Source organism: Pogona vitticeps, chromosome 5 (genome assembly GCF_051106095.1).
Source record: "Pogona vitticeps strain Pit_001003342236 chromosome 5, PviZW2.1, whole genome shotgun sequence".
NCBI lineage: Eukaryota > Metazoa > Chordata > Lepidosauria > Squamata > Agamidae > Pogona > Pogona vitticeps.
In genome coordinates this window covers 102,996,179-103,014,617 of record NC_135787.1, presented here as the reverse complement: position 1 = coordinate 103,014,617, position 18,439 = coordinate 102,996,179, and the positions used below count along the sequence as shown (strand labels likewise).

Genomic DNA, 18,439 nt, shown 5'->3' with positions numbered 1-18,439 from the left:
CTTCCCACATACACACATGAATGTGCACGCGAGCACACACACACACGGGGGGGGAGGGAGAGCGAGCATGATTTTTTTAGATTGAAACCCCCAAAGCAGTGGTGATGTGGAGAACATGTGATCTTCCAGAAGCTTAAATACAATTCCCATCATACCTCACCATTTACTTTTCTTGTAGAGGTGCTGTAGACCAACAATGTCTGGCAGGTCTCACATTCCTCAATTTATCCTAGGGCCCTGAATTCGTCTTCTTCTTTGTTACTATGCAAAGTGCCAAATCACAGCCTTTAAACTGCAAGACCTGAGCAAGGCTATTAATAACAGAACACTTTGAAGGTCATTAATTCATTAGATTGCCATAAGCTGGAAATGACTTCATAACATATGACATCCATCGGGGCCCTTCTTTGACTACATTTAAAAGGATGCTGAAGACAGACCTCTATAAGGAAGCATTTAGAGATATCCTTCATAGAGGTGATAGTGGGATTTGATTTGATTCCATCCTTACCACCATCAGTTGTGTTCTGGGGTAAATCTTAGGTTTTCATAGGTTTTTGTTTGTTTCTTATTGGGTTGATTGGAATTGGGGGGGATGGGAGGGATTAAGTTGTTGTTAACTGTCCAGAGTAGGGACGTGGTGGCGCTGTGGGCTAAACCACAGAAGCCTTTGTGTGCTGCAGGGTCAGAAGACCAAGCAGTCATAAGATTGAATCCACGTGACGGAGTGAGCGCCCGTCACTTGTCTCAGCTCCCGGCAACCTAGCGGTTCGAAAGCATGCAAAAGCGAGTAGATTAATAGGGACCACCTTGGTGGGAAGGTAATAGCGTTCTGTGTCTAAGTCGCACTGGCCATGTGACCATGGAAGATTGTCTTCAGACAAAACGCTGCCTCTATGGCTTGGAAACGGGGATGAGCACCGCCCCCTAGAGTCGAACACGACTGGACAAAAATTGTCAAGGGGAACCTTTACCTTTTCAACTGTCCAGAGTAGTACATGTCACTAAGTTGGGTGATATATAAATGTATGACACAAACCAACAAATGTAATAGGATCTGCATGTAGAGCCTATGCTCCATGATGCAGTGTGAACTGGCCCATTATCTAGTACTTTTGTACCCAAATCTCTATTCCCTAAACAACAGTGACTTCCTCAACTTAATGGGAAGGAGCAATCATTCGACTTTTCCCTAGGAAGCAAGAATTCTCCTTAGGTTAAAAAACAACAGGATAGATCCAAGCCATAGACACAAAAATACTGCATTGCCACAGCAACCAACTGCTAGGCAGATCTGGTTTCAGTAAATACACTTGTGTTTCTGTTAAGTAACCGAGTTAGCAGTCTGCTTAAGGATGAGTCCAAGGAGCAATCTGCTTAGTTAGCCATATGTTTGCATATACATGCTGGAATTTCCATGCGTACTGTTACATTAACACGGAATGTACAGCTGTAATACTTGCTGTTCCTGCAATTTCCCCTCTTTTTCTTATTCATATGGTTTTCACCTCAGCAAAAAGACAGAAATACTAAAATAATGACTTAGTAGCACCAACTCCTTCCAAGCCTTGCTTTTTTGGGGGGAAACAAAGACAGTTGCAGTATGCTGTACTCAACTGTAAATATTGTACAGCTTTCCTTTTTCTTAGAATAAAAATGTCTTCTCTTTTATACACAACAATTTATTTTAAGAAATATTAACATTGCTTTAATTCAAGGCAGGTTTGCCACATCCCTATATTTCATAGTCCAATTATTTTAAAGGAGAGCTCTTTTCATTCTCATGTAATCTATATCATGTGTTTGCTTTCAGCAGGACTCTGGGTAGAAACAGACATTACAATTATTCTGTCATTAGAAGAGGTAATTCCGTAACTGCTGGAAAAATCTGAGTACTGCTCTAACCCAGTGTGTTGGAGTGCCTGGGGCCAAGAGTAAAAATTCCCACTGTGTCTCTTGGGAAAAGGGCTAGCCAAGATCACCTGGAGCATATATGACCAATGGGGTTACATGTAATCTTGGGAAGCATGGTCCCACAACACCATCAGAAGGAAGGACTGGTAAACCACTTCTGAGTAATTTATACCTAGACAATCTTGGGAAGGTGGATGTAAGTCAGAATCAACTTGATAGCCGAACCATTCACATATCAGGTATTTCATGCAGAGGCTGGGTCTGATATGAAGATTAAAAGAGCTTCAAAAGAATACTTTGCTGGACTAGAGCTCCCAGCCTCAGATATTGCAGTTCTCTCCTGTTATAGTTTTTTGGACTACAATTCCCAGAATCCCTCAGCTCATATGGCTAGTGGCAGGGGGATTTTGAGACCTGTATTTAAAAAGTTACATTCCCAATGTATCCAAACGAGATAACTGCCAACAAATTAAGTTTCTTTAACTAAATCTATCTTGCCATATTGCCTCATTTACTGTGTTTTACTCAGGTTCTGTGCCCATATCTTTCAGGTCCATTTTTACAATCAGCTAACCCAGAAAACAGCTCCTGCTCTCTCCCACATGTGAAATATTAAACTAGAATCAATAAGATGTAATTTAGGTATACGTCGAATCTGACCTCTGCCTGCTGTATAGGCACATACACAATAAATGCAGCTGCCCCAGTTTGGGTCTTTTGCCCCCCTACTTCTGATTATTTATTCATTCATTTATTCATTACATTTATACCCCGCCTTTCCACTTTAAGATACTATTCAAGGTGACTTACAAACGTAAAAAACCCCAAAACCCCGAAAAAACATGTTTAGTTAAAAATGTATAAAATCTTATAAAACTACCCCCTTGCAAAACTATTAAACTCATGCAAAATATATTAAAATCAAGTAAAATTAACAAAAGATACAGCTGAACTAATTCTGCAGGGCAAGGTAAGGTAGATATCATATGCCAGTCTAAAAATATGTGTTTTTACTTAATTTTTAAAATCAGTCAGAATGGGAAGAGGAAAAGAGTGCATTCTATGGTCTTGGAACCACATAGTGTCATATGTTCCATGAAGGCTCCTGCAACAATTGCTCACTGATATGGCACAAATGCACCAAATTCAATAAGATTAATAAATGTAGTATGTTTCTGCAGCCAAAAAAATTGTAGGCATATTCACCCACGCATATGCTGTTGGGAAGACCAAAATCAAGAGTGCTTTTCTTATGTGTAAAATACACATAAAAGTGTATTTTATGTTTATGTTTATGTTTATGTTATAGTTATAAAAAAATAAAATAATAATAATAATAAACAAAATCAAGAGTGCTTTTTTACTCTTTGTTGAGAAAAGTTGCATGAGGACAGCTTGTTATCATTGTGCAGCTTGCCTTTCACAGAAACTCAACTTAGGCATATTAACCCCAAAGCCAGCTTCCAATGAACTCAGTTTAAAAAGAGCATGATTGTATCTTGTGATAAAAGATGCTATTAGTTACTTTCTTGTCACTTAATATAACCATTGTTCTGCCAATACAGTATTTGAAAATTACAGTTCAGAGGGTTGTTAAAAAAAATCAAGGATCCATGCATCCAGCACTGAGATACTGAGGCATGCATTTGTAGAAGATGGTTTGTTCACTGGACACATAACTCTCCCAGTCATCCCTCCAAAGATGATACACCCCACAAAACATAAATACTGTATACAGGGGCAGTTTTAAAGTTTAGGATTATTTTCAAACACTTGAGAGCACTTCTTTCCACATTAGCTGAGACACTACATTATAGAGCCATTTTCTGTTGGCACTTTCCACTCAGAAACTACAGGCATAGAAGTGAAATGTATTGATTACTTTTGGCTCCTTTTGTGTGCTTTTCTCCCTTCCTTCCACAACACACTTGCTAAACCCCCTCTTTCCTTTTCCTTTTCCTTTCCTTTTACATTGTTGTTACTGTCTACAGTAGGCCTCTGGAAAGCGTTTGGAAACTTCAGCAGCTCCAAACATGGCAGCCAAATTGCTGATCGTGGCTGGGGCTGGTCACAGAGAAGACATAACCCGTTAAAGACGTTCCTAGTGATGTCATAGAGGTAGAGCAGGCAAGGGTTTGGGGGGGGTGAAACTACTTTTGGGCCAGCTAGCTGTGGTAACAGGCACTAGCAGCATCCATGTAAGCTGTTCCAGAATTCTGATGCAACCCGGTTAGCTGTGGAATACAGCAACTAAGACCTGATGGAGGAACATTTTTTGAAAACTGGGCAGGCAGTCAAATGTGTGCACAACAACTGTGCCAGTTGTCACTGTTCTTCCTAAGGCTTACATCCCACATGGCCTTACTAACAATGAACATGATACATGGAGAGTTAGTCAATAAATTGTGTTACAGCTGGACTGCACTGCTGCTGTTGCAGGATCACCACAAGCCCACTGACAGGGTTTCTCTCCCCCAGGCCCTGCACTGCTGCCACCATGCCTGCAGAACAAAAAGATTAATGAGATCATCACCATCATCTTAGAACTGCAGAGCTGGAAAGGACTCTATGCATCATCAAGTCAAGCCCCTGTCAAGGAAGCACAGTGGGGAATCGAACTCCCAACCTCTGGCTCCACAGCCATATGTCTAAATCACTGAGCTATTTAACAGTTCATGCAACAATAGCATTCCATTCCCTGCCTTGTTCCCAAATGGCACAATAAGCCCAAGTGCATGTACCCATTGGTTCTGTCCCCAATCTCCTTTCCCAGCAGTCGTAAGATCGAATCCACGTGACGGGGTGAGCTCCCGTCACTTTCTCCCAGCTCCTCGCCAACCTAGCAGTTTGAAAGCATGTAAAAATGTGAGTAGATAAATAGGTACCACCTCGGTGGGAGGGTAAAACGACGTTCCTTAGTCACACTGGCCACGTGACAACGGACACTGTCTTTGGACAAGCGCTGGCTCTACGGCGTGAAAAACGGGATGAGAACCGCCCCCTAGAGTCGGACACGACTAGACTAAAAATGTCAAGGGGAACCTTTTTACTCCTGGCTTTCAGGTGTGCCAACATTACATATCCATTACACATATAAAAAAAACATCAATGTGACAAGCTGGATAGCAATGATGCCAACTGGGAATAGGTGCCCAAGCTATGATCAAAAGACAGACTTTCTCCTCCTCCAGTTCTACCTGCCCTGAGATCTTTCTCCCAGTCTATAGAAACTTGGCAATTTCCTGACCATCCTAAGACCTGGCAACCTTATATCAAACCAGTTTAGGACTATGAAGTTGCCCCATATGACCATATTTTAAACTTTAGCTCTCCATAGCAGGTTTTCCTCGTGGATTCAACAAGAGAAAATCTGCCAAAATGCTAAATAGGAAGATTGATAGGACATATGGTGGAGATCGGCCTTCTTCCTCCTCAGTTTGGAGAAAAGACAGAGTATCTGTACTTAATCTTCACCCAGTTCTGGTGCTTTTTTCAGTAAAAAATCCTGTTTGCTTGGAGGCAAAGCAGAAAGGTGCACTTCTGTGATCTATGAAGTTTCCTTTTCTTTCTCCCTCTCCTCAGTTTTTAAGAAGACAACATTTCATAATTCAGAGCTTCACATACTTAGGGTATTACAGTGGTACCTTGACTTACAAACGTCTCCACTTGCAAACGTTTCAAGTTACGAACGGACCCAGTCGCAAAATGTTGCTTCAAATTGCGAATGGAGCCTTGACTTACAAAAAAAAAAAAAAACCTTTTCTGCCCTTTTTTTGACCTAAATTCATCTTAGGTCAAAAGAAGAAAAAATGTAAAAAATTCTCCCCCTAGTGGCAGAGTACGGATTAACCGGCTTTGCATTAGATCCTGGGAACTAATGCCTCTACCTACGAACAGCGCCTCGACATACAAACAAAAAACAGCAGGTATGGATTAAATGGTTTTCAATACATTCCTATGGAAAAGTTTGCCTCGACTTATGAACTTTTTGACGTATGAACGCCGTTCCAATACGGATTAAGTTTGTAAGACGAGGTACCATTGTACTTACTGTTTCTGACATCACACACCACATGTGATACTGCCATTCTGCATGGAGCTCTATCTACATGGTAGGACATAGATGAAAACATTCCTGCCCTTCTGTCCTAGGAATAGGATTCCAATACTTATCCTATTCCTTCAGGTTTTAACAGAATGAAATATTGAAGCATTCATCCAGATTTAAGTAGAACGGTGTCACACACACCCCAGCTCCTCTGTATGTTGTCCCTAACAAACAGATTTGCCTTCGGGCATGACAATTTCTCTTGCCTCCACTTCCGCTGCCACCAGAAGAAATCCTTCCTCAATTACCAGTTAGGACCACAGAATCAATCATGTCAAATATAACATTGTTTATTAACAGATTTACATATTTAAGACTCAAGGAAATCATAGATGGTATTGTCTTTGATATTCATTAAACTTCATTTAACTTGGAAATATGCTGGTTACTTTGCATTTAGTTTCAATCACTTTATAACAGTTCATTTATTTCTTATAGTTTTCATTACATTCAGTTCTCTTATACATTTCTTTCCAAAACAATTCTTCCAATTACCTCTTTCCCTAACTCCTAACTAACTGTCCTGTATCATCACTAACTGAAACCTCTAACTCCTGTCCAACCGAAACTCACGGTCCTCCATTCTCTTCTTCTATTCCTTGGTTCCGCCCTCCTGCACAACCATTGGCTACTGAATCAGTGTTCAGTTGTGATGGACAGGTGTGGTTTCTGGCCTGTCCATCACAAACGGGTAGCAGCAGTGCAACTTTAATGCTACTTATCAAGATGCTATTCCCTCCTCTGAGTCAAAATAGGTTACCAGCCAAGGAAGTCTGTATAAGATCATAATTTAATTTCAGGGAAAGCCATGATATCTAGGGAAAGTGATGGATAGGCTGATTCCTATCATCTGAACTTACAGATTTTTAATTGTTTTTAAACTTGTTTTTCAATCTTAATGTGTGTTTTTTTCAAATGTGATACTTATACCATGTTTTTAATCTGTTCTTTTATTTATTAATGTGAGCTGCCTTGGGTCCCTTAAGGGGAGAGAGGAGACATATGAATGAATGAATGAATGAATGAATGAATGAATGAATAAATAAATAAATAAATAAATAAATAAATAAATAAATAAATAAATAAATAAATAAATAAATCCCGGTAACACAGTCACTGGGAAAAAATATAGATCTAGTATCAATATGCAACACCAACATTTTTTACCCATTTTTAAATCATTCTCTTCTTCCTCACTGCTTCAGGCAGCTTCAGTTCTTACCCCACTTCTTTGATAATTTCCCTCCCTTTCCTTTTTGATCTCCCCTATTCCCACTTTTCCCCCACCCCTATCTCACTGCAAGATGTACAGCCAAACACCTACTCAAGCAATTAATTTTTTTACACAGGAACAGATCCCAAAATTATGTTTTTACACTGCTCACTAAACAAAGTCTAGTGAACATTAAGCCCTTTAAAGTACCATTGATTTCACATGTCCACTATGTGCTGAAATCACCTTCAGAAATCAATGGAATATAAGTGTGTAACTTCTACTGTCCATTGATCTGAAAGGGGAAATGAAGCACATGCTGAACATTGTCCCATTGACATTAGTGGGGCAGAAAAGTGCTTAATTGTGACTGGATTGCATCCCATTTATTCAAGGATTTATTATCACAGACCAGCATCTACCACATACTGATACTTCAAAAGTTTCAGTACTGAATTCAAAGGACTTGTTTAGCCTTGACCATTGACTTTAGATTCTACTTTATATACTGTACAAGATTAGGGATGGGACTTTTTTCTTCTAACAAAAACCTAATGCCCCCCTTCTTTTGTTTTTGAAATTTTTCATTGGTTTACAGAACAAGTGCCTCTAAAACCAAATGCGTCCTTTTAGTAAAAGAAAGTACACAAAATTTCATTTACTGTACTCTCTTTGTTTGACCCTTCTTTCACCTGAGTCTAGTAAAATAGCCCAGAAAACTTTCCATCAAATCAGATTGTCTGGAGTGTCCCTTTGAAGCTATAAAAGGGCCTTGATTGGTTGGGATCCAGTGAGTGTGCTTACTTTGTTTCATTCCACCAGCGCCTTGTGTGTGTGTGTGTGTGCAAGTCCCTTCAAGGCACCTGCCATCTTTTGCTGTCTTTCTGCCTGGCTCGTTGCCTGTGCCAGGCAGAAGGAAAAACCATCCCTTTCATGGTAAGTGAAAAGCCTGGAAAAGACTAGTGCATAAAAACAATGAAACAACAAAGGCATTCCCACCCCCAAAAGAAACTAAAATAAAATGATTTTTTTTCATTGTGCACATCCCTATTCAAGATAAGGGAAGAAAATAACCATGTTGGAATAAAGCCCAAAATAGCTGTGAATAGTTTTGAAGGATAGTTTCAGTAATTTTGCAGATATAATGACCAGTTGGTGCTGATCCACTAAATTGACTGCAAAATCAACATGTGAAGGTTATGAAGGGCCAAACTTGGAAGGTGCTAGCTACAAATAACTGGTTATTTATAATGATTTTTCTTTTATAACAAAGTTATAACTACATTACGCCTATAACTTTTAAAAGTCCAGCTTAACTCCCTTCGCAGTATGAACTTACTCAGTGGCGGTTCTAGTGATGGTTCATGGTGTGTCTTGGATTCTGTTGTGTGTATTAAGGTAAAAATGAGCTGGATGTACTATAAATCAGTAGCTTGTAGAACTTCTATTTGTTTTAAGTAACAAGAAGTAATTAAGTAACTTTTAATTCAATCAATTTACCTTTGAGAAACATGGAAAAAATACTTATTTTTGATCATTGTTATTATGACGTCAAATAATTATTTAGAGAGACCTTGGAAGTACAGCTATAATTAATAATATTTTACAGGTTACTTTCCAAGCTTTTTGGGGAGGGGAACATACAGAACTATGACACAAAACCTATTATAGACCTTGCCAACTACACTGACTCTGTATATATCTACTTTATAATTGTGTTTAAGAGTGTTTCCTAGAACAGTCTCAAGTGTTATGGCTAAATAATTATTACAAATATGCTCTGCATATCTTTGTTATTACATCTGTTCTAAAGTTCATCTTTTGTCTTTGCTCCAAGTAGTTAGAAAAATGACATTTTCCCATTTTATCCTTATTCATGCTAATGATGTAAGCACATGCTCCCATTTATTTTTTAAAAAAAAACTTTCCTAAAAAGTGGGCACAGGCTTCTTTCTCACACATGTTCATGAAAATATACAGACATGTTCATGAAAATATACAAAAGCCCTGCGCACCCATTTTTCACAAACCCATCACTCTGGCAATGCTTGAGTGCACCAAGCAAGGGGGAGGCCATTTCACGCCGGGGAGCAGGCGCAGCATGATTTACCACAGCTTCTGCTTCAAGTGGTCGTCAGAGTGAGTTCAGGCATGGTTCATCATTATTATTTCATCAATTAAATGCACAATGCTCAGCTGGCGTCAGTGAAGTGGGCCATCACAGACGCATCTGAAACCAGGTCAAAGAAGGTCTTTGTTCTTCCACACAAAAATATAATGAAGAAACCCACCATGGAATGTGGTGTTTTAGACAAAAGTGAACCAGAAACAAAGAAGGGGGTACAAAGATCTCAAGGTTAAATAGGAAACTCGGGAATGGGGAGGAAATCCCACAACAGCTTCTGTGATTGGACAGTAGATCCATTCTGAAGAAAGTGAACTTTTCTCAACCTTTAGTGCTTGAAGGATAAGCATATATGTAAGACCTTCTTTGTGGCTTCTTAAAACATCTCAAATTGTAAAGGGTACAAAAAGAAGAATAAATATGAGTAAGGCAGTTGTGTCAGACAATTTAGAATTTTATTGTATGTCTAGCAGTTAATCAACCATTGTTCGCTGTTTTAAGCAATTGCCTTGCTCTCAGTGAGGCAGCAGACCTGTCTCTGAGATGTCTTGACTGCTGATGGGAGCTTACATGATTGGCCTTCCTTCCTTCCTTCCTTCCTTCCTTCCTTCCTTCCTTCCTTCCTTCCTTCCTTCCTTCCTTCCTTCCTTCCTTCCTTCCTTCCTACCTACCTACCTACCTACCTACCTACCTACCTACCTACCTACCTACCTACCTACCTACCTACCTACCTAAACCCCTCCATATATGCTAGAGGGAAAGCTAGGCTAGAACACTTCTCCCTTAGTGTCTTTCGAACTTCCTGTGAAAACTTGTTTGCTCATGAGCCCCATTTGAACTGGTACAGCCTAAACCCAGCTCAGAAAGACCGAGCCTCGTTTCCCCTTTTAGTTCAGGCATAAACTTTCTTCAGTCAGCAATCAGGTCTCATTAGCTCCCAAAGTTTTGAAAAGAAGACAACCAATTTATCTTCACAAAAGAGAGAGAAAAAGAAAGAAAACAGATTGACTTTCCAACCAGAAACAAAAATGCCCTCCCCCCCCCACCATCACAGACTGTAGAGGTTAGTCTCAAGAAAGGTTTGGCAGTTACTAGCTTCCTCTACTCACGACTACGGACCTACTTCGGCATTTTTCCAGTCTTACATTTCTTTAATTCAGTTTGCCATTAGTCTGTGATTTATTTATTTTTTTAAAGTAGATTACACATAAATACACTGCTGGACTTTCTCCCAACATATTTATTTATATATGTGTGTGTGGTGGCGCTGCGGCAGAAGCCTCTGTGCTGCAGGGTCAGAAGACCAGCAGTCGTAAGATCGAATCCACGTGACGGAGTGAGCACCCGTCGCTTTGTCCCAGCTCCATGCCAACCTAGCAGTTCAAAAGCATGCCAGTGCAAGTAGATAAGTAGGTACCACCATGGCGGGAAGGTAAAATGGCGTTCCCTAGTCACGCTGGCCACGTGACAAAGGAAACTGTCTTCGGACAAGCGCTGGCTCTACGGCTTGAAAACGGGATGAGCACCACCCCCTAAAGTCGGACAAGACTGGACTGAAAAATGTCTACATCATATCTACATGCACGTAGATATGATGTGAAATTTTCATTATTATGACAGTGAATAAGGTTGGGTGGGAAACATGTGAAACACTGCACAGGTTCTGAAGAGACTAAACAGCCTCAATACGTTGGATGCATCTAAAAACACAATGGTTATTTGATACTAATGCAGTACTCAAGAAAGTTAACGGCTGTTAAGTGATGCTGGTTAGTAAGATGAATCAATTGTAAATCTTTTGATCAATTAAAAAGATGTCCCTGACTATTCAGGAAGCAGAGACTGAACTAAATTTTGATTATGCTTACAGTAAGTATAATCATACCCACAGATGGGAAATGCCACCATAGAGATCACACCCCTCATTCTTTCTTTCTTTCTTTCTTTCTTTCTTTCTTTCTTTCTTTCTTTCTTTCTTTCTTTCTTTCTTTCTTTCTTTCTTTCTTTCTTTCTTTCTTTCTTTCTTTCTTTCTTTCTCTTTCTTTCAGTCATGGGAGATAATGCTTCTTCTGAGGCAGTGCATGGTGTAACGTGCCCATGCAATGTATGATCTAAAAATGAAAAGAACCTCCTCTTGAGAATCATTCTTCTAGTCAATTAGGTTATATACAGTATTATATACGTACATAAATATGTTATATGTGGAATTACTTGGTAAACCAATGCAAATATATAATAAGAAAACAATAACAATAATAACAACAACAAAATGTATGCTGTCAAGTCAGTTTTGATTTATGATTACCCTCTCTAGGATTTTCTAGTAGAGAATATTCAAAAGTGATTTACCATTCTCTTCTTCTAGTTGCATTGTTGAAAGCATAGTGGGGAATCCAATCTCCAGCTCTGCAGCTAGATATTTAAATTACTGAACTATCCAGACAGCAAATATATATAATTTATTAATTTATTTACAATGGATGGATGGACTGATGGAACTGTTCAACAACCCTGCTAGTCATTCAATATTTTTAATTTAAATCTACATGAGATTTTGAATTTGATGGTGGAGATGAACAAGACCATGGCATGGTACCAGATCTTATTGACGTGCATGGTGCTTACACTTAAGTAGAGATGTGCAGGATTGTACTGTGCAGTGACAAGAGGATAAAACATTAACATAGCAGAGTTAGAAGACACTAAATAATCTGAAGATTAAAATGGCTAGGAAAACAGCAATATCTTATTATGGCATCAGGTATAGCTTTCCCTCCCACAGAGCCTGTGTTGCGTGTATTCTGTGCTGTCAACTGTGTTTTGGTGGCCCTAATAGGGCTTTTGAGAAAAGTGAGATACAATAGGACCTCCATATCCTCTGGGGATTGGTTCCAGGCCCCCGCAGATAGTAAAAACTGGAGATAACAGTGAACACTATAGAGATGGTAAAAGGGGGCGGGAGAACCAGTAAAAATATAATTTTCACATGCATTACCAGACCTGGCCAGAGACCACATTATGTATTATTCACTAACAAGTATTCATAGCAGTCTCTAGCTCCCTCTATTGACCAGTTCTGGTAGTACATGTGCAAATAGGGTTGTTATTTTTTCCTGGATTTTTTTATTTTAATATTTTTAATATTTTCAGACTATGGATAAGTGAAACTGCAGATACTGATCACACGGGTATGGGGGATGACTGTATTTAAGGAGTGGTTTTACTAGTTCCACCCCCTCCATTGAGTTTCCATGGCTCAGTGGGGATTCAAATCCTGTTCTCCAAAGTCCTAGTCCATTACTTTATCCACTACACCACACTGGGAATCTCCCCACGGAGTCTAGGAGAGCATTAGTATGTCTTCCTGACACCCTCTTAAAGAATTCTCTGTTCCTTGGCTGGGTAAAGGTAAAGGTTCCCCTCGACATTTAGTCCAGTTGTGTCAGATTCTAGGATGTGGTACTCATCCCCGTTTCCATGCCGTAGAACCAGTGTTTGTCCGAAGACAGTTTCTGTGGTCACGTGGCCAGTGCGACTAGACACGGAATGCCGTTACCTTCCCATTGAGGTGGTACCTATTTATTTACTCGCATTTACATGCTTTCGAACTGCTAGGTTGGCAGGAGCTGGGACAAGTGACGGGAGCTCACTCCATCGCGTGGATTCAATCTTACGACTGCTGGTCTTCTGACCCTGCAGCACAGAAGCTTCTGCAGTTTAACCCACAGTGCCACCACGTCCCTCAAGAATCCTTGGCTGGGGGACATATGTAATTATGGGACAACAAATAGCATAAAGCATTATTACTGAATAATGAATTGAGAATTGGACACATGGTTAATCTCTTTTGTTGCAATCCAAATTTAGGGAAATATCTAGATTAGCTTTAACTTGGTGGCAGTCTATTGAAACTCATACCAAATAAAGTGTGTAATCTTTAAGGTGCTTCAAGGCAAGTTGTATTTTTTCCAGGATGGAAAAGCCACTAGCATGGCTATAGCTTTTTCACACTTGACATGTGTTAGCTGTAACTGTGATCAAAAACTGTCAGCCCCACAGTGAAGAACCACTACTATTTTATTCAAATATATCAAGGAATAAGTACAGGTAAAGACTACCTATCTATACAGAAAAGGCCACGTTCTATCACAATCTAGCATGAAGAAGAAACCAAATCCAAAACTGGTTTAACAAATTTGGTATGTTCAGGGTTATTTTTAGATCATAAACTGCTACATCAAGGATGTGGCTGAGAGAAATCCGGTTTCTCCTGAATAAAAGATTGTTTGCCATTCTCCCCTTTAAATTACTCAGAGACCTTACCACTCTACAGATCCCATAATTCACTAGGAAGAGACATGAAGAGTAAACAGATACAGTGGTGCCTCGCTTAACGAGTGCACCGTTTAACGATTAATCCGCATACCGATGCAGATTTTGCGATCGCTTTTGCGATCGCATTACAATGTTGCCTATGGGGAAAAATCGCTTTGCGATTTTTCCCCATAGGCAACCATTTTCCCCCATCTGACTGGCGGGAGCCTCTGAAGGACCGCTCCCGCCGCTCAGCTGGGGGAAAATGTCGGCAGTGGGCGGCAGCCTCGGAAGGACCCCGAAGCCGCTGCCCGACTGCCGACATTTTGCCTTCCCAGCTCTCAAAGGGCCCCCCCTCTGACATTGGAGAGAATCCCTTTGAGAGCTCGGAAGGCTCTCAGCGGCAGCGGGGGCAGGGTAGGGTGGATCTGGAAGACTTCCAGGCAAAGCACTGGAAGCCGTCCGGAACACACACACCCTGCCGCCGCCACTTGAAGTCGCCCCGCGCTGCCTATCCCAGTCATGCTAGCATGACTGGGATAGGTGGCGCGGGTCGGGTCCCGGCGGCTGGGGCAGGGTAGGGGGGTCCCGAAGGCTTTCAGTGCTTTGCCTGGAAGCCTTCCAGACACCCCCCCACCCTGCCGCTGCCGCCGCCGCCGCTTGGATCCGCCCCGTGCTCAGCCGAGCACGGGGCGGATCCAAGCCCAGGATGGGTAGAAACGCTGGCTGGCTCTTGCGAAAGAGGGAGGTGGAGGTCCCCGCTCTCCTTCGCAAGAGCCGGCCGGCATTTCTACCCAGCTGGGCAGCGGGCTCTTGCAGAGGAGGGAGATGGCTCCCTCCTTGCAAGAGCCCGCCTTCCAGCTGGGTAGAAAGGCTCTTGCGAAGGAGAGCAGGGACCTCCACCTACCTCCTTCGCAAGAGCCGGCCAGCGTTTCAGCTGGGCAGCGGGCTCTTGCAGAGGAGGGAGGTGGCTCCCTCTTTGCAAGAGCCCGCCTTCCAGCTGGGTAGAAAGGCTCTTGCGAAGGAGAGCAGGAACCTCCACCTCCCTCCTTCGCAAGAGCCGGCCGGCGTTTCAGCTGGGCAGCGGGCTCTTGCAGAGGAGGGAGGTGGCTCCCTCCTTGCAAGAGCCCGCCTCCCAGCTGATCGGCGGTTCCAAAATGGCCACCAGTTTTGTGCCCCGCTTACCGAGGGCGCGAAAATGGCAGCGGTATGGAGGAACTTCGCTGAACGGTGAGTACGGAAGCCACTGGAACGCATTAAACTAAGTTTAATGCGTTCCAATGGCTTTTTGCTTTCCGTTTAACGAAGTTTTCACATAGCGAAGGTTAATCCGGAACGGATTAACCTCGCTATGCGAGGCACCACTGTATTTAAATGATGTGCAAAAATGCCAAGCACTTGTAGTTGCTCAATTAGGGTTGCAAAGCACACAGTACCACCAGATCTCAAGATTGTCTTTCAGAGATAAGAAGAGAACATTGTCAGGTTGAAAATCAACTTTGACCATATCTTCTAGAACTTGTCAATATCGGTATACAGCATGTTTGCAAAGAGCACTATTTCCTAAAACAATTCATGTAAGTGATTATTGGGCATTTACACACAGCTGCATAAATGGGGTGTCTTATCTCCATACCATCTTTGCTGTGGAGGAGACACGGCTATCCTTCTGAGGGGCAAAAGAAGTTAGATACTTTGAGGAACATGCTCACTAGTGAAGGGGAGACAAGGCATCACATAATGATGACGATGATGATGATCTTATCTGGCTGTGGAGCCAGAAGTTGTGTCTCCCTGACAAGGATTAGACTTTATGATTCATAGGGTCCCTTCCAGCTCTGCAGTTCTAAGATGATGATAACTGCAGAGCTGGAAGGGACCCTATGGATCATTGAGTCCAGACTTTGTCAAGGAGGCAGAGTGGGGAACTGAACTCTTAACCTAATATTACAGATATTGCCAAAAATGTCTCCCCTTTTGGTGCTTTACAGCAGTGGTCCCCAACCTTGGGCCTCCAGATGTTCTTGGACTTCAACTCCCAGAAATCCTGGGCAGCAGAGGTGGTGGTAAAGGCTTCTGGGAGTTGTAGTACAAGAACATCTGGAGGCCCAAGGTTGGGGACCACTGCTTTACAGCATTTCTGTCCCTCTCCGACCCAAAAACATGTCATTTATTCCTTTGCATTGTTCTAATTTGGTCTTCCTCTCAACAGTCCAAAAGGGCATGGTTCTACACCAAAATCTGATTAGCTACACAATGTAGAAACATAATCCCATATCCTGCTTAGTCAAGATTTGGTGATATTACCCATGTGACTAATCCACAGGGGAGGAAGAAACAGGAGTTAGTGTAAAAGGTTTGTGTGCCGAAGCCATGAGGGGGGGGAATGCAATGCCCCTGAACAGGAATGGGGCATGGGGCAGGAAGGGTCAAATATTTGCAGAACTGAAGTGTTTTTCAGGGAGAGAATAACAATCCACTGGGCACATCTAGTTCCCCTCCAAACTCGGAAGCTGGGGGAAAATAGGGTTTGTTTGTTTTTTGTAAGAACATCCATCAATGAAGTATATAAATTATTTAGCCAGTAGGAATACTGTGTGACTTACATTCAAGATTTTATTTACCCTTGGCTAAAAATAATCACCATTCATTAAAAAAAAGTGGTGATGTTTCCTATCACATTTCACAAGATCATAGAATCTAAAAAATCTGTCTAGTGCCACCTCCTGTCCCTTGCATGTGCAACAACTCTTAAATGCACGGCTGCCTTTCTGTTGAAAGTTACCACCCGCTGCAAGAAAAAAGGCAGCCAAATAATGGGAGAGCAAAACATTTCCAAACGTAGCTCGAATACTTTAGCAGGCATCCCTTTTTCAAGACTATTAAATCTCTTTGAAACCCCCAGTTTGGTAACTGCAGTCCTGAGCCATCAAATTAGCTGTGCCTTACAAAAGAAGACATAATTAAATCACTGACAATGTTATGACTGGCTACTGGTGCCCCTAATTGTCTGTGCATCTGTTGTAAAAAGAAGAAGGAGAGGAGGAAGAGAAAATACTCTAGAAAACTGGGCTGTAGATAATATTGATCTATGACTGCAGGAGGGGGGGGCGTTGCAAAGGACATGCCCATGATGTTTATTCATCAAACTAGAAATAGCTGTACTGTGCTCCTGTACAAGAGGCAAAGAAGGTGCCCCACATCTTTCTCTGACCATTTTTACATGATGGTGTAGTTGCTCCTGAGGGACTCAGAACAATGACCCTAAAGTGATAATATGAATTGTATTTCAGAGCTGGCTGCACTTGGAAGTGGGGGGAGGAGGGGATAGGACACTGCTGCCTTCGCTTTTCAATTGGTGTGCCTGTCCTTTTAGAATTCAAATAAGCACCGAAGGACAAAGTACATCTTGCACTTGTGCTGCCACCGAGCCAGATCTTAGTGTTCTCTTCTCGGGAGGTGCTGTCATGATACTGGCTTAGCGAGATGTGCGGTAGCACCGCAATCCAACAAGCGGCAACAAAAGTTACACTGAAATATTGGGGATGTGGTGTTTTAAAAAAGCAGGAGCCAAATGCAAATCATTTCACAAGGTGAAGATATCTACATTTCAGACCTTCTCACTGTGACCGTGTTTAATAGCGATAGCACTTGCTTTCTCACCATATGTTACAATCCCTTGTGTGTATTAGAAATATACCCCCACTAGATTAAAAAAAACCTCAGCTGTACCTCTTGCTCGCCTACTGGAATGTCATCCTACCTTAATTCTGGAATCCAACGAAACACCTATGGTAGTTCTTGAACAGAATTTGGGAAGAAGGAGCAGATTTTGTTTTGTTGAAATCAATAGACCTGAAGATTGCATCAGATATCTTTACACGACAGTGTTTTGTTTTGTTTTTCATCACATTATTATTTCATTGCTCAACATTTAGCTGATATCAACAGAGATAGGAACTGATAGGAACTAACATCATTTTAAATCATTAAAATCATTTACCCTATCAATTAAGTGGTAAATTGGCTTACAGAAAGATGAAACGTAATTAAATTTATTTTTAATGAAAGTGACTGACTTTGCATTTTTGCATTAACATTTCTCCAAAATTAAGCTAGCATTATTGTTACAGCCGTACTCCTTCTTAAAGTCAGGGAAACTTCACAGAATGCCTAGGAATGGCAGCACCTAACTGCTACAAGATATCTAGATCTGAGGAGAGGAATACTATCTAATCTACTCTCCCCACCCACCCACCCACCCAAATTCTGAAAATGAAAAGACATCTGCACAAATGATGTTGTCAGGAACAGTTTGGCTTCTTGGATCATGGTCTGTACGTCTATGAAGAACTCCTGGCAAGAAGTGCTGAAGTCCATCCTGAGGGCATCGCTTTACAGGCCAAACAAAAAAGAGACGGAAAGCATGCAGTTTTGAAAATTGTTGTTTCTTTACCAGGAAAGATATGAAAAGTAAACTTTTACTCTTTATAAAGTTTATATCCATTTAGTCCTCAGTGAGTCTATGCCAGGTGAAATTTAGCATCGCTGTGTCACTTGACAAGACACATTTCTTTATCTGGAACATCCCTCCTCAATTATACACTGAAACAATAAGCAGACAACAATGACTTAGATCAAAATTTTACACACACTCTTTCCACTTCTCTTCCAATCCTTACTTTTAACATCATGTCTGATTTAAAAAATAACATCAACAAAAGCTGTGCATTGCCGTGTGCCTCTGCATGCTTTTTTTCATGGC

The 18,439-nt window shown here is 41.3% G+C and overlaps 1 protein-coding gene and 1 long non-coding RNA gene across 2 annotated transcripts in view; both read right to left on the bottom strand.

Moving 5' to 3' along the window:
• PHF21B (PHD finger protein 21B) overlaps window positions 1–18,439 on the bottom strand; it is a 261,511-nt gene that overhangs the window by 185,690 nt on the left and 57,382 nt on the right. The gene's annotated exons all lie outside the window — the stretch shown is intronic.
• Window positions 2,001–14,016, bottom strand: LOC140707439 (uncharacterized). The gene is made up of 2 exons (XR_013545617.1): window positions 10,044–14,016; window positions 2,001–9,991 (listed from the first exon to the last, which is right to left on the bottom strand). It is a non-coding gene; the product is annotated as an uncharacterized LOC140707439 (long non-coding RNA).